Genomic DNA, 16,749 nt, shown 5'->3' on the forward strand with positions numbered 1-16,749 from the left:
ATACATTATATAAATAAAAATAACCCATTTAAGAAACATGAAGGCTCTCTTTTCTCTCCCTAAATGTAAGTCCCTCCTTCCTCCTAAAATGTAACTGATATTGTAGATTTTGTGTTAATCATTGATTTGCTTTCTTTTCTAATTTTACTACTTATATATGTATCCCTGAACAATGTATTCTTGGTTTGTTTTTGAACTTTATATAAATAACACAACATAGTATCTATATTTTTCCCTTTTTTAAATTCAACATCACTTTAAGATATAACCATGTTGATGTGTTTAATAGAGTTTCATTCATTTTCATTGATGTATATTATTTCTACCATATGACTATGCCAACATTTATTAATTTGTTTATTGTTAATCAACATTTGGATATTTTCTTTAAATTTTTTTTTTTTACAAAAACTATTGCAATATTGCAGTGAACATTCTTGTACAAATTTGTGGGTGCAGATGTGCAAGTTTCTGTAAGGCAATTTTTTTGTGTGGTGAAACTACCGGTATTCTGGATAAGACTATTTCCTGTCCTTTCACTGATACATTGTAGGGAACTTAGCATCTCTGGCCTCCCATCTACCCAGAGCTTGTAGCATGTCAATGATGTGACAATCAAAACAACATATTTCCAAACACACTTTAGGAAGCCCAGTTGAGAATTACTGTTTTATGGTATGTATCTAGAATTGGAATTGTTGGGCCACAGGTTATGTGACCGTTCAATTTTCACTTATAAAATATATTGTATTGTTGTGTTCCCATGTGTAAATCTAACATATACATAATTTATGTTATACAGCACACTCGTATCCTATGTAACTATATATAGCCCAATATACTTCAGGAAATCTTCACACATATTTAACGCTATTGTGTCAATGATTTAAATAATTCATAGTTTTACAAAAGGATCATGTTTCACATTCTATTAAGAACAAGTCATTTTCTAATCTTTTCTTTAATTACTCTGATATTACATCTGAAAGATGACTTCTACTTAAACATTTTATGCACAAGAACATTTTGCATTCACATACCTTAAAATTAATTTTTCCTCCACAGCTCTGAATACTTGCTGAAAGCTTTCACATGTTCAAAGCATTCATGTGGTTTCACTCCTATGTTAATTTTCTAATTCCTATTTGTTATAACCTATAAACAAATACTTTCCTACAGGTATTAACACCTTAGTGTTTCTGCCCTGTGAGTTTGCTGATGTTCAACAAATTTGGCTTGAAGATGCAGGTTTCTGCACATGGAGGGTGTTGATGGGAGTTTTCTTCTTGTGTGTTTTCCTTTGATGTTTGGTGAGGGCTGACCTCTGGCTGAAGGTTTTTCTACATTCATTACATCCATAGAGTTTTTCCCCTGTGTGAATTCGCTCATGTTTTGTGAGGGCTGACTTTTCATAGAAGGTTTTCCCACACTCAGGACATCTGTAGGGTTTTTCTCCTGTATGAGTTCTCTGATGCACGACAAGGTTGGATTTCACACAGTAAGATCTCCAGCACTCATTACATTTATAGGGTTTCTCACAGTGTGTGAGTCCTTCGATGTTGAGTAAGGTTTGATTTCACACAGAAGGTTTTCCCACATTCATTACGTTTATATGGTTTCTCTCCCATGTGAGTTCTCCGATGTACTGTGAGGGCTGATTTCTGGCAGAAGGACTTTCCACATTCATTACATTCATATGGTTTTTCTCCTGTGTGAATTCTCTGATGTTCAGTGTAGTTGGACTTCACAACGAAGGATTTTTCACATTCATTACATTCATAGGGTTTTTTTTCCCTGTGTGTGTGCTCTGATGCTGTCTGAGATCTGTTTTCTTATGGAAGCTTTCTCCACATTTATTACAGTCATAGGTCTTCTCTTTTTTGTGAGCTCTCTGGCTTTGTGTAAGTTGTGACTTCCTACTTGAGGCAACCCCACTTTCATTACACCCATTATTTTTTTTCCCCAAGTGCCTTCTCTGATGTTGAGTGTGTTTCAACTTCTCAAAGAAAGGTTTCTCACATTTATTACCTTTACAGTTTTTCTCTCTTGTTTTAATCTTGTTTTAATTCTCTGACTGGGAGTGAGGCAAGATTCCTTCTTTGAGACTCTTTCACTATCATTACACTTGCTGGGTTTTCCTGTTGTGTGGGTTCTCTGATGTTGAGTAAGGCATGCTTTTTCATGAAAGAATTTCCCACATTTCTTACAATCATAGATTTTCTCTCCTGCTTGAGTTCTCTCATTTTGAGTATGGTATAACTTCTTCAGGGCTTTCTAATTTTCTTTACACTCATCAGGTTTTTCTCCTGTGTACATTCTTTGATGTTGGGTAAAGTTTAATTTCTTGCTAAATTTTCCAAATTCATTAGATTCATAGTGTTTCTCTCCTTCATAGTGTTGCCTGGGCAACACTGAGAGACTCCATCTCAAAAAAAAAGAAAAAAAAGATACTGACAATACTTGTAGTTACTATACAACAGGACTTGTTCTAAGTACTTTGTATGTCTTCCTTCATTTAATCTTTAAAATAAAGCCAAGCATAGCTACTATTATGACTTCCATTTCATATAAGAGGAAAGCGAGGGGAAGACTGAGCAATGTGGTGGAGCTGTGCTTTGAACCCAGGCAGTCCGGCCCCAGATCCATTCACTTGAGCACTGTGTTAATATTTTTCACTTTTAAAATGAGGCACAATTACATAACCCCTGAAAAGCTTCCCTGTACTCCTATAAAGTCAAGAGTAGGTAGTGGGTAGCATGTCCCTAAATTCCAGGTGTGGAGATGGGTGGGGTTTGAGGGCTCTGCAGAATCTAGGAAGAGGGGTTGAAGAATTAGGGGCATGGGATGAGTTTCCGAGAGGAGTGGCGATAGTAACTTCCCCGTCATGCGCACCAGGTCCTCACCTGGGAGTTCCTCCTCCCCCGCAGCCGGCCTCCTGCCCACCATCCTCAGTCCAGCTCACCATCCTCAGCCCAGCTCACCTCTGTCCTGTGACAACTGGCCCACACCTTCGTTGACCGACGGTTCTTGGCAACCTCAAGATGATGAGTTATTCAGGGCAGAAGAATCGGGAATTGCTTCAAGAGCAAGCGCTTACAGACTTGCCTGTTTCCCGGACGTCCTTGGTGCAGCTGTGTGTGTTTTATCAGAGGGTGGGGACCTCCCAGGCGAGATTCCTGCTTTTGGCGTCCCCTCCTCACAGGAGCAGGGTGACCCTGGCTGGGGAGAGAGGGAATAAATTCAGATAACTGAGACCTTCAGCCAGTTCCAACTATCTCTTGGAGTTCACGATCTCCTACAACAGAGGCTTTCAGTGTGGACCCTGGACCGGCAGCATCAGCCATCACCTGAGAACTAAATAGAAAGGCAAATTCTTGGGCCTCTCCCCAGACCTACTGAATCAGAAACGCTGGGGGTGGGGCCCAGTCGTGGGGTGGGGTTTAACAGGCCCTTCAGGTGATGCTGATGCATGCGAGTTTGAGAACCACTGCCTGCAAATCTCCCTTGGGAACCTGTGCGGAGGGCACAGACAAATGGACCTTGAGGTTCCCAGAGGCCTCAGTTACACAGTATCCCCAGGGTTCTGCAGAGATACCAAGAAATCTCCAAGATCCTTAAGGGAAGGCTCAGTCCTTACACACTCGGTTGGTCCATAGAGACATGCCACTCTGCTAAGTGCTGTGAAGCATGATTTGGAAATAAAACTGAGGCTTGCATCCCAGATCCTTCACTTGCTAGCCATGTGACTTCACCTCCAGAGTCTTGGTTTTCTTCTCAGTTAAAATAGGGTGGGTAACACCGACTTTACAGGGGGTCTTTGAGAATCAAATGATACACCGAGTGAAAAGAACAGTGGGAAAGGCAGGCCACATTTCCAGAGTGCTTAGAAAATGCCAGGACCTGTGCGGAGTGCTTTAGAGGTGCTCTCTTATTCAACACTCAGAACGACCCTGAAGCAGGTTTTAGAAATAACTTCATTTTACAGATGGGGAAATTGAGTCTTACAGTTTAGGTTCATCACTGTGTTCATGGAGATCCAGTGACAGAGCTAGGATGTGAACTCGTCTTACTTTCAAACTCAGGCTCTGCAATAGGCTTGCTAAGGTAGGAATGATAGTATAGCATAAAGCAAACGTTGTATTGTTCTCATCCCCGCTGGAGTCGTGGGTTTGACCAGCTGATGAATGGTTGCCCAGGGCACCTGCGAATTAGAGGAGCTTCTGGAAACAGCTCTTTAACATGTGAATGCCTTTTCCCAGAGCCCTTTATTCTGATCAGGAAACCTGTTCCCTCCGCCCTTATCTTCTTCGTGGCACCTGCAGATCCGCAGCGGACCTCCTCCTCCGTCACTTGCTTTCTAGACAGACAGATGCAGGGCAGACTCGGGAACAAGTGCCAGAGGGTCTTAACCCGCGTGGGATTTGTGCAAGTTTTTGCTTCCACAGGCTGTGAACACAAACCTACCCCAAGCCCCGTAAAGCAACCCTCCAAGCTAGGCTCTCACCTGCGGAGCACATCGTTAGTGCAGCACCTGGTCGCTGAGTTACGCGTAGACGCGGAGGCTCCACGCTGATCAGAGACAGGAGTAAAGAACATGGAGGAAGAACTGCACATGCGCAGACGGGGCTGCCAAAGACTGGTTCCCGGGGCGAGCCCGGGGCGATCCATCAAATTCCAGACTCCGTTTCCCACAAGTCTCCGCGCCCCCTTCCTTAGGGAACGTCTTAAGAGTTTCTAGCTTACTTGGCAAGTTGGTGGATTTGTGGTCCAAAGTCATCTCTACTTTTATTTGGAGCCCTAGTTCCTCACAACCCACCAGGTAGGGGATTTACATGCACTCCACTTACAATCAGTGTCACTTTAGATGCAAAGCTACCGTGAGAAGGAAAGGTGTTTGTCAACTGCACATCTGAAAACAAAATTAATGAAAGCCAAGCAACATAGTGGAATATTTATAGAAAATAAAGCAAAGCAATAAGTAAAAGATTAATAACCACGACCAGAAAGCTTTTTCCCCAGAATGCAAATATTACCTCCACCTGAAACTGGATTTCAAAAGTAAAAACCTCACATAATGGCAAATACACATAAATCAAAGGAAAATTTCACCTAAGAAGCACACTCAGAATCTCCCCTTCCAGAGGTGACCATGGTCAATGTTAGATGATATTGAAATGGGACCCCAAAATCTCAATGAGTGATTTGGGTCTTTTCATTGAACATGTTGTTCATAATTTTCTTACCCTTTTACACTTTTTATTTTGAAATATTTTAAACTTACAGAAAAGTTGCAGGGATGATTTATTGGGATCATCTGTAAACCATTTACTCAGATTCATCAACAGCAAATATCTGCCTCCCCGCCTTCTGTTTCTCTCCTCATCCTCATCACCATTTGAGGGTAAGTTACAAATATGAACTGTCACCCCTAAAACTTTGGCATATATCTCCTAGAACAAGGGCTTTTTAAAAACATAACCACAATTATCAAAAATTTTTAAACATAAGCACAATTATCAAAATTGTTTAAACATAACCACGATTATCAAATCCAAGAACTTAAACAGACATAATATTATTATCTAAAATCTAGACCACATTCAAATTTTACTCATTGTTCTAATAATATCCTTTATAATTTTTTTTCTGATCTGGGGTTCAACTGAGGATCATTTTTACATAGAGTTGTCGTATCCTTTAGACCACTTTAATCTAGTTCCTTGGCCTTTCTCTGTCTTTCAAGACATTGTTAATTTTGAAGAGGACGCATCAGTTGTTTTGAAGAATGTTCCTTTATTTGGGTTTGTCTGAGTGTTTCCTCATAATTTGATTCAGGTTATACATTTCTTGGCAGGAATCCTATATAAGGAATGTTGTGTTCTTCTTGGTATATCATGCTAGGTCAGTGGGATAATGTCAGTTTATCCCATTTTTGGTTAAAAAAAAAATTTGGCACAACTTTCCTTTATTAATCTACCCTTTTGGTAACAATTCCTTGATCACAAATCTAGCACAGGTAGCCGAAAGATATAAAGTACCATAGACTTTGTATTGACTCAAGTTGGATGATGACTTTTACACTAAAATTAATACATACTGAAGAGATAAAAAGTTCTCAAAGTTTATACATGTATAGGAATACAAAGTGAATATAATTTTTAAATAAAGAATGATTACTTTTCAAATTATTTAAAGGGAAGCCTACTTTCAAACACCCTAGGAACAAGCCACGTAACACTACGTAATCTTAGAAGAGCTCTGAAAGAGTATTTTTCCACCAGCAAACCAAAACACACACCAATTGGCAGTAGACAGAGGCATGTCTTCTGACTAAGAAATGGATATTATACAAATGCATATTTACAGCATAATTTTACTTCATGTGAATAACTGCTAAAGCATGACACCAGGCCGGGCGCGGTGGCTCACGCCTGTAATCCCAGCACTTTGGGAGGTCGAGGGGGGGCAGATCACGAGGTCAGGAGATCGAGACCATCCTGGCTAACACAGAGAAACCCCATCTCTACTAAAAATACAAAAAATTAGCTGGGCGTGGTGGCGGGTGCCTGTAGTCCCCACTACTGGGGAGGCTGAGGCAACAGAATGGCGTGAACCCAGGAGGCAGAGCTTGCAGTGAGCCAAGATCACGCCACTGCACTCTAGCCTAGGTGACAGAGCAAGACTCCATCTCAAAAAAAAAAAAAAAAAAGCATGACACCATATGAAGTAATGGTAAATAATTAAAAGCTTATTTAATGAATAACATAAATAAATTGAAACTAAGAAGTGCAAAACTAAAATGGTAATAGGAAAATAATTTAATAAAACACTGTTAGAAGAATTACAAAATACTCTTCTGAATACCTGCTATGAAATTATCTATACCCATGAAGAATAGGCATTTTCCAATATTAAATTGGTGCATTGTGGACATACTCCATAATAGATACTGAAAAGCATCATCTGTAAAAATGTTTTTTTGTTTTACCTGGGAAATGTGCTTCTTACAAAAGGGAGGCTGCAAAATATAGAGACTTTGGCAACTGTTAGTCCAAACTGCACCATTTTGTAAGCCCCCTGCTATTTCGCAGACCTTGGTCAAAGTGAAACACTCCATGGGGGTTCGGGTCATGAGAAATATTCTTATCATACCCTGCCGGGCAAGGGCCCAACTGAAGAGACATCCCTATCATATCCTACCGAACAAAGGTCCAAGGAACGTCTTATCACATCCCACTGGAGAAAGGGCCAAACTGCTTGACCACAGGTACATCTTATCAATATCCTGCTGGGCAGCAAGCCAGTGGCCCAGACCCCTCCTGCCCATACCTATAAGTACCCCAGCCTGTAAGTGGTGGTAGACTCTGGCTTTAAGCTGATCCCCCATCTCTGCAGGTTTTTGCAATATGCCTATGTTGCTGTTGAGCCCCTCTCTCTCTGTGTGTCTTTCTTTAACCCTCACCTTCCCTTCAAAACCAAACAGCAACAATTACTTGTTTTTTTCTTAAAGAATGAGCAGGATCCAAGGAACCAAGTCCAGGAGCAGGTCCAGGTTATTTTCAGGAAACAGCAACAAAGCACAAAGGCAAAATTTCCAATAGAAATTCTTTTAATAACTTAGCTTGTCTCAGGGATTACCATCTCCTCCCCTTTAGTAGAAAAGTGTGACTTATTACTGTAGACCAATTACTCCACTACAGTAAACACCTTAGAATGTAGTTTTGAATCACATCTGTCTACCTGAAAGCTCAGAGGTGGAATTAGGCAAATACCCACAAAAACAAACACAAAAAACTCAACAATGAAACACCTTGAATAGGGACAAAGGTTTTTCAAAAAGCGCTTGGACTAGAAAGCCTAGATTGTAAACAGTAAATACAATTCTGTATCCAAGCCCCAGTTTGTATTAATTGTAGGATAACCAGATAGTTTTAACTCCATGGCTAACCCCATTTGTTTCATTATATAGACAGACAGAGCTAGCACTGCTATATTAACAACTACCAATATACTGCTTTGTCCTTTAAAATCTATCTGCCACACAAGGCTTAAACCACTAAACCAAGTTTCTCTATTAAGGCTAAGAATACTGCATCTATGCAGGGATGAGAAGCTTATCACATACTCGCACTCACACACACCACGCTCTTGGGAGTCAACTTGCAACTCTGCATTGATTTTATGCCCCTCTATCTTTTATTTGCATTCTTTCTCAATTTTCCTATCATACAAAACATGGTAGGGCCAGGTGCGGTGGCTCACGCCTGTAATCCCAACACTTTGGGAGGTCGAGGTGGGAGGATTAGCTGAGGTCAGGAGTTCAAGACCAGCCTGGCCAACATGGTGAAACCCCGTCTCTACCAAAAATACAAAAATTAGCCAGGTGTGGCAGTGCATGCCTGTAGTCCCAGCTACTCGGCAGGCTGAGGCAGGAGAATCGCTTGAACCTAGGAGGGGGAGGTTGCAGTGAGCCAAGATGGCGTGACTGTACTCCAGTCTGGGAGCCTGGGTAGCAGAGTGAGACTCCATCTAAAACAAACAAACAACAAACAAAACACACAGTAGAAATCTCAACACATTCACACCTGGTTCTGGTTACCCAGTAGTATTACTTGTGTACGATTAAGCAAGAGACCAAAACCACAGAGCAAGTGGACAGGGTGGGAATTACAGGGTAGGGAACAGATATAAAAACACATATGTGCAGATTTCAGCAGAAACCTCAAGGATCCACATCTTGTGTTGGAGCATAAGGCTCTTTACAAGTGCACATCCCTTCACCCATCACTCCTATCCTTGGACCCCAAAGCAGGGCCACAGCTTTTACTTTTGAACCCAGGGTCCTCAAAATGAGCGTGCGAAGTCCATAAACACAATCTGGTTGAAAACAGATGACACAACACACCTACACGAACTGTCTGTTAAATTCATGTTATAAGACACTAACTTCAGGATTTATTTTTGAAACTTTTTTCCACAGAGAAAATAACACACTCCTTGGGGAAAGGGCACAGATTGAGAAGACAGGCCCTGGGTAAAAATTATTAAGACAGCACCTGGAGTTGATAGGCCTGCTTAGGAGAGAAACACGGGCACTGTCACACCACCACAGGGGACCGCTGCTGTCTGAGGTCAGCAGGCCAGTTCACATGCCACGCAAGGTGGCTATTGAGCCAAGTCATAAAAATCTTCCAGATCATCATGGAACAATTCCCACTCATTTTCAAAGTCTGTCAGTTCATGGTCCCCATCTGCCAAAAGCATAAGCAACATCTCACCCAGCTCAAAGGTGACAACCTCTTCTTCATTGTTGTCAAAGGGGTCATTTTTTTCTCTTTCCTCAGTGAACTCCCAGAAGTGGTTCCTTCACTGGGCCCAGTATCTGTTTGCCTGTCTCTGTGTATCCTTTCTATGGCCATCAGGGAATACCTCCTTGTAAAAACACATCGCCCAAGATGGGCAGCTCCCCTGTCCTTCATCAAAATCCCTGCATGCCTGGCTGCTCATTGCCTCCTTGACTTTCTGGATGAGTTTCTGCTTCTCTTCTTTCTCCCACCTGGTACTCACTGGGAATGACAAAGTTAGATGTGAGCCGGCATTCTGGGTAGGACACTATGATCTTGCTCTCAAATAGCTTAGTGCCCTTCCACTTGTGAACACACTTGAGATAGTAGGCATGGCTGCAGCTGGAGAGGATCCCAAAGCCATGCTCACCGGGGCTGGCTTTCTCATAGACCACCTCCACGCAGATCCCACACACCGTATCCTTGCTGCACTGCACAGCAAGTGAGAGCTCCGTTTCCTTCTCATGGGCCTCAGGACAAGATTTTTATATGCTGTGGTCTCTGGGCAGCATCCATTGGAGGTAGGACCTGCAGCTTACATGATCACATGACTCTCTATGGAGATACACACAGTTCTACCCATTTCCATCTCTCCCACTGCAGCCTAGGGGCAAAGCGGCTTCTTTGTTATCACAGCTATTTGCTCTTTCTCTGATTCTCCCTTGGTCACTGCAGAAAGGGGCAGTACACCTGCAGTAGAGTTGCCCAGGAACAAACTCAACAGCATCTACCCAGTCCTCTGAATCCACTCCTACAGTTGCAAAGTTCGAATCTGACTCAGCTTCGCCTGTATTCATTTCCACAAGCGGTACAACTATGAATGAGAGACTTGAGGAAGCAGCAAGGGATGATTTTGTAGTTAGATCTGTAGCAGTTGCTTCTTCCCGTTTCAGTGGCTTGCTGTGTTCACATCTGCAGCGGCCTCCATAAACACAGTACCATCGCTGAAAAATACTTGCCCACTACGCCATGTGGACTGTCAGAGAGGGAATGCAAGTAGCGACAGTTATCTCCTTCCTTACAAATCCCATGCACAAAATACCAGCAGGTGACCTGTTTAGTTCAGCCGTTGCTGCAGCTACTGCCACTCCTTCTTCCCACCCCCACGGATGGGGGTGGTGACTGTGGGATGGGGGTGGGATAGCTGCTGCTGCAGGTCCTGCTCCTGATATTGTGGCTGTTGTTCTGGGAGCTGCAGGTCCACTGTTACTGTTTATCCCACACACCCATTTTTGGTAAAATTAATTTTGATCCCATGGTTAAGATGATATGTAGGCCAATATACTTTTACATCAATTGTTTCTTTTCTGCCGACAATGATATGATAATAATAACTTTAAAACAGTAAGCTCCAGCCAGCATGGTGGCTCAGGCCTGTAATCCCAGTGCTTTGGGAAGCCAAGGCAGCAGGATCACTTGAGACCAGGAGTTTGAGACCATCCTGGGCAACATAGTATAACCCCATCTCTAAAAAAACAAAACAAACAAAAAACACTAGAAAAAATTAGCTGGGCATGGTGGTACACACCTATAGTCCCAGCTACTTGGGAAGCTGAGGTAGGAGGATCACGTGAGTCTGAGTGGTCAAGGCTGTAGTGAGCTATGATCGTGCCACTGCACTCCAGCCTATCCCAGCACTTTGGGAGGCTAAGGCGGGCAGATCATGAGGTCAGGAGATTGAGACCATCCTGGCTAACACGGTGAAATCCCGTCTCTACTAAAATACAAAAGAAATTAGCTGGGCATGGTGGCAGGTGCCTGTAGTCCCAGCTACTCAGGATCCTGAGGCAGGAAAACGGCATGTACCTAGGAGGTGGAGCTTGCAGTGAGCCAAGATCGTGCCACTGCACTCCAGCCTGAGCGACAGAGCGAGACTCCGTCAAAAAAAAGAAGCCGGGCACGGTGGCTCACTCCTGTAATCCCAGCACTTTGGGAGGCCGAGGCAGGCAGATCATCTGAGGTCGGGAGTTTGGGACCAGCCTGACCAACATGGAGAAACCCCATCTCTACTAAAAATACAAAATTAGCCGGGCATGGTGCTGCATGCCTGTAATCCCAGCTACTCAGGAAGGCTGAGGCAGGAGAATTGCTTGAACCCGGGAGGTGGAGGTTGTGGTAAGCTGAGATCATGCCATTGCACTCCAGCCTGGGCAACAAGAGGAAAACTCCGTCTCAAAAAAAAAAAAAATAGAATATGAAAAAGATGGAATTTCTGGGGAAGAGGGGGTATCATGTTAGGAAACTAGACAGGTGTTGGTGGGAGAGAGGAAGATTATCTGTCTAGCACATACACCCTATAACACATAAATTTCATGTAGACTTTTGGCTTAACATTTTTAACAGTAAACCAGCAGGAATCTAGAGAAAATGTAAAAAAATTTTCTTATCTAATCTCTAGGTGAGAATACCAAGCCATCAAAGGCAGTGGCCACAAAAGAAATGACTGCCAAATTTTACTCTAGACAAATTTAAAATCTGGCTTTTAGATAAAAACAAGTAAAAACACACTTAGAAAATACATTTGTTAAGTATATGAAAGAAACGGTTTGTTGACTTCATTTAATTATCTCTTACACATTTATAAGAAGATTACACTACCATAAAAATGATCTATGAATATGAAGGGTAAGTAATAAAAGGGAAATGCAAATGAAGAATAAATATGTGAAAACAGCCCATAAACTACAAATTAAAAATGCAAATGTTTATTTATTTATTTATTTTTTGAGACAGAGTCTCGCTTTGTCGCCCAGGCTTGAGTGCAGTGGCTCCATCTAAGCTCATTACAACCTCTGCCTCCTGGGTTCATGCAATTCTCCTACCTCAGCCTCCCGAGTAGCTGAGATTACAGGTGCGCACCATCACACCTGGCTAATTTTTGTATTTTTAGTAGAAACGGGGTTTTGCCATTTTGGTCAAGCTGGTCTTGAACTCCTGACTTCAGGTGATCTGTCCACCTCAGCCTCCCAAAGTGGTGGGATTACAGGCATGAGCCACCACACCTGGCCAAAAATGCAAATGTTTAAATACACTTTTTGGCCTTTATATAAAGTTGGCAGATTATAAAGAAAAATGATATCTAGGATGGGTATCAGTTTGGGAAAATGTTAATTCTCATAATTTTTTTGAATACAATTTCTAAAACAAATTATGTTTGTTGGAGGCCACTCCACACCAAGTTGGAGACCACTCCACACCAAGATTTAAAATGAGCATGCACTTTAATAGAGTAATTCTATTTCTATTAAAGTGACCTAAGGAAATAGTTGTCCAAAATATGTGTGTAGGTATATTTCTCACAGTTCATGTTAACAGCAATACACTGCAAAAAATCTAAATGTGAAAAAAGGATAAAATAACTTGTAGGAATCTATAAGGTGAGATGCTAGGTACCCATTAAAAATTATAATGCAGGTGTCTTCCTGCTGGCAGGAATATAAAAAATATATATATAATGTAGGGATATTCTAAGTGATATGGCTGGAGTTTACTATATTTTTAAATAAAATGTACTTTACACACAAAAATAAGGCTTTTTTTTGGGAAAAATAACGCATATTTCCTAAGGGTTTAAAATATATGTAAATACCAAATACAGGAAAAAAATTGAACCAAAAGAAAAATTAAAAATCTGCTTCACCCTCACACATAACAATAGTGCAGTCTATGCCAGGATTTTGTTTACAAAAGGCCTAGGAAAATTCAAAACCTGCATCATTCAACACTAATATCCCCCTAGGAGTAGACATGGAATTGGGAGGAGGCATTCTCCGGGGCATAGATTTACATCCTTTGTGGAATATATGTACGCTAATGCTGCCTTTTTAATTTTCTCAGCTTTAGCTCTGATGTTGTATTGAGCGTTCTCCACTAAATTAACTGCACAGTGCATTGTGGTGTTTGTTTAAGCGTTTTTGTAGTATCTTATAACATCTAATTTCCACTTCAAAGTAATTGATCTTCATGAATTTTTTTAAAACCCTCTAAAAGCTCTACTATTTAATGAATATTTGGATGAGACTGGTGTAGTAATTAAAATACTTAACATTTTAATAAAAGCAAATGTTAGCTATCCACGTTACATAATCATTTAGAATATTCTAAAGCATTAGTAATGATATGTTCATCACAGGACACTAGCAGTCATGGATTTGATTGTTAAATGGGTCTATTTTAGTTTTTATGCTAAAGTGATATGGCCAAGTGTTACTGACATAACCAAAGTTCACAATTAGTGTTCTTTACTGCTTATAAGTGATATGACTCCTTACAAATTTTGGAAACTTTGGGAGATCTGTATGATATTGAAACTTGTACCTAATATTGATGTAGGGCAGGCAAGCCCCCAGATTAGGGCTTAGCCCGGGACGGTTTTTGGTGACCTGGTGGTGTTGGACAGCAACTTTTACTGAGGCAGCGGTGCACAACAGCAGCAGATATACTGCTTGTAGAGTGGGGCTCCCCGATAGGTGGTGTGTCCAGAGTAGCAGCTCAGGGGCACTTCCGCAGTCGTGTTTACACCCACATTTTTTTTTTTTTTGAGACGGAGTCTCACTCTGTCGCCCAGGCTGGAGTGCAATGGTGCAACCTCGGCTCACTGCAACCTCAACCCCCAGGTTCAAGTGAGTCTCCCACCTCAGCCTCCTGAGTAGCTGAGATTACAGGCACCCGCCATCATGCCTGGCTAATTTTTTTTTTTTTTTGTATTTTTGTAGAGACAGGGTTTCACCATGTTGACCAGGCTGGTCTTGAACTCCTGACCTCAGGTGATTCACCTGCCTCAGCCTCCCAAAGTGTTGGGATTACGGGCGTGGGCCACAGCCCTGGGCCTATACCCACTTTTAATTATATGCAAATTAACAGGCAGATTATGCAGAGATATTTAGAAAAAGGGTGGTAATCTCCAGGTTGTCAGGCTGTTGCCATGGAAAGAGGCTGTAACTTCCAGTGTTGCCATGGCAACGGTAAACTGACATGGCACTCATGGGTGGTCATGTCTTATGGTGAGGGGCTTTTGCTTCTTCCCTGTTTTAGCTAGTCTTTAACATGGTCTGCAGTCTGAGCCTGCCTCTGGAGTCGAATCTCACCTCCTACCTCAATATGAGACATAATTATTAATATGATCATTCTTTGGTCTCATTTCAAATTTGTATAATTGAAATTTCTGTACTATAGGTGGCACTGTACTAGGTATTTTCTATAGTTTCATTTGAAATGTATAGATGTAAATACTTGGAAAGAAAGTCAAGAACAATACACGCTGACCTGATGACAGTACTGATTTCTCTAGAGATGATCAACTTAAATGGGACTTCTTGCTAATATTTTACTTTTTTTATCAACAAAAACATGTACTCATTTTATTTGATATATAATTAAAAACTGACCATGTGAAAATAATGGTATCAGTAGACAACACTATACCTGTAATGAGAAAAACCCAGAATCATAATTGAAAACTATCCCCCAAACTGGGAGGGAGCCAAGAGAGACCAAAAAATGAGTCAGGCAAGTCCAGTTTGGGAAGTAGATGAGTTTATTAGGATTTACATATGAGGCACTCCCAGACAGTAGCAGGACAGCTTTAGAGATCCACCCCGCCTCCCAGCCCTATGATACTTTTTTTTTTTTTTTTTGAGACGGAGTCTTGCTCTGTCGCCCAGGCTGGAGTGCAGTGGCGTGATCTCGGCTCACTGCAAGCTCTGCCTCCCGGGTTCACGCCATTCTCCTGCCTCAGCCTCCCAAGTAGCTGAGACTACAGGTGCCCACCACCACACCGGGCTATGTTTTTGTATTTTTTAGTAGAGACGGGGTTTCACCGTGTTAGCCAGGATGGTCTCGATCTCCTGACCTCGTGATCCGCCCACCTCAGCCTCCCAAAGTGCTGGGATTACAGACGTGTGCCACTGCGCCTGGCCCCTAAGCTACTTTTAAGCAAATTTTCTGGCTCTTCGACGACCGTGTGTGCAGTAAGACTGTTTTCTTGTAGATTCTTAGATACTCTCCGGGATGCTTGGGTTCACAGGGACACCTGCTCCTTGGCTGGGCACCATGACCTTGGCTCACTGGCTCACCTTCACGGTTCAGGCAGCAGACATACACCCTTAAGCAAACGAATGGGGGACCCATCACACTACAGTACACACTTGCTTAACCATATTATGAATGGGTTGGAGAATTCTAAGCTGTCTTTTCCCTTGGCTGGTGACTTCTCATATCTCATCCTCACAATTGCTACCCTTAAAATAGGGACAAGATTCATCCCACTCAGGCTTTTGTATTTAAAATAGTAGAGCTCCCAGAGCTCCTAGGACAATACCCATCTAATAAAAAATAGGTGCTCCATAAAAGACAGTTAATTTCAACTTCTCTCATTTTACAGAGAAAGAAACTAGGGCCAAAGAGGGACAGTGAGTTTTTCAAGGCCCTACAATAATTTTTATGAGCTGAGGCTGAAGCCTAGGTCCCCTGGCTGGCTGCCAATTCCCTCCCACTAGGAGATCTCCCACCACCCCCTTATTGGCTCCATCTTTCCTCCTCCTACCTCGCCTTCCACCCAAATGGCCCTTCAAGTGAAGTAAGCACTGATTCCAGGTCTTGGTTGTCTCCTTCCTTTGTGTGCTCCATTGAGGTGACCAAATTGCATTAGTGATTTCAGCTGAAGGAAACTACCCTGAGATGTGAGGCTTTCTGTGGGAGAGGCAGGAGGGATGCCTTATGGCCAATGGAGTCTAGAACACAATCTCAAGGTATACTGCAGGTGGGAATCACTGTAGCCATTTTATCAGAGAGGAACGCGAAGGACAGAGTGGGTTGAGACAGGTCCAAGGATTAACACTATCTTTTTATGCTAATTATATTCTACCTCTTCTTTACACTTTAACCACCCAAGCATGCATTCATAAACACTCTATTTTACGCATCTGTATTTTAGCTTTGCCTGTTACTTGAAGTCCAGATAAATGGAAAAACACTTTATATGTTCCCTCGTGTCTATGTTTGTGACATTTGTTCATGCTATCATGTTTAGCATGTTATTTTTATTACTGTACAACATTTCAGTATATGAGTATACTGCCATATAATTATCCATTCTACTTCTAATGGATGTTTGAATTTTTCCAGTTTATAGACGTTATAGTGCTGCTATGAACATTCTTGTACACAAATTCTGGTGAACAAAAGCATGAATTTCCATAAGATATTACCTAAGACTGTAATTGCTAAGTTATAGGGTACAGATATCTTCAATTTTAGTAGATAATGCTAAAATGTTTTCTTTTTGGAAATTGTAAAAATACACTCTTCACCAACAATGTGTGTGATTCCAGTTGTTCCACATTCTTGCCAAAACTTGGTATTGTCAATCATTTTAGTTTTAGCCAATCGTTTTAATTTTAGGTGG

The 16,749-nt window shown here is 41.8% G+C and overlaps 1 protein-coding gene and 1 pseudogene across 8 annotated transcripts in view; both read right to left on the reverse strand.

Moving 5' to 3' along the window:
- Positions 1 to 16,749, reverse strand: part of ZNF334 (zinc finger protein 334) — a 58,855-nt gene continuing 42,106 nt past the window's right edge. For 3 of the 8 annotated variants that reach the window (XR_010138698.1, XR_010138693.1, XR_010138699.1), the window contains one exon: positions 3 to 3,219. The gene's annotated coding sequence lies outside the window, so the exon portion shown is untranslated. Of the gene's footprint in view, positions 3,220 to 14,862; positions 15,448 to 16,749 lie in introns of those variants that run through there. The other 5 variants (XR_010138697.1, XR_010138692.1, XR_010138694.1 and 2 more) reach the window with 4 other exon arrangements.
- LOC129052177 (E3 ubiquitin-protein ligase makorin-1-like) overlaps positions 6,760 to 16,749 on the reverse strand; it is a 35,875-nt pseudogene continuing 25,885 nt past the window's right edge.

Source organism: Pongo abelii, chromosome 21 (genome assembly GCF_028885655.2).
Source record: "Pongo abelii isolate AG06213 chromosome 21, NHGRI_mPonAbe1-v2.0_pri, whole genome shotgun sequence".
In the NCBI taxonomy this organism is placed as follows: domain Eukaryota; kingdom Metazoa; phylum Chordata; class Mammalia; order Primates; family Hominidae; genus Pongo; species Pongo abelii.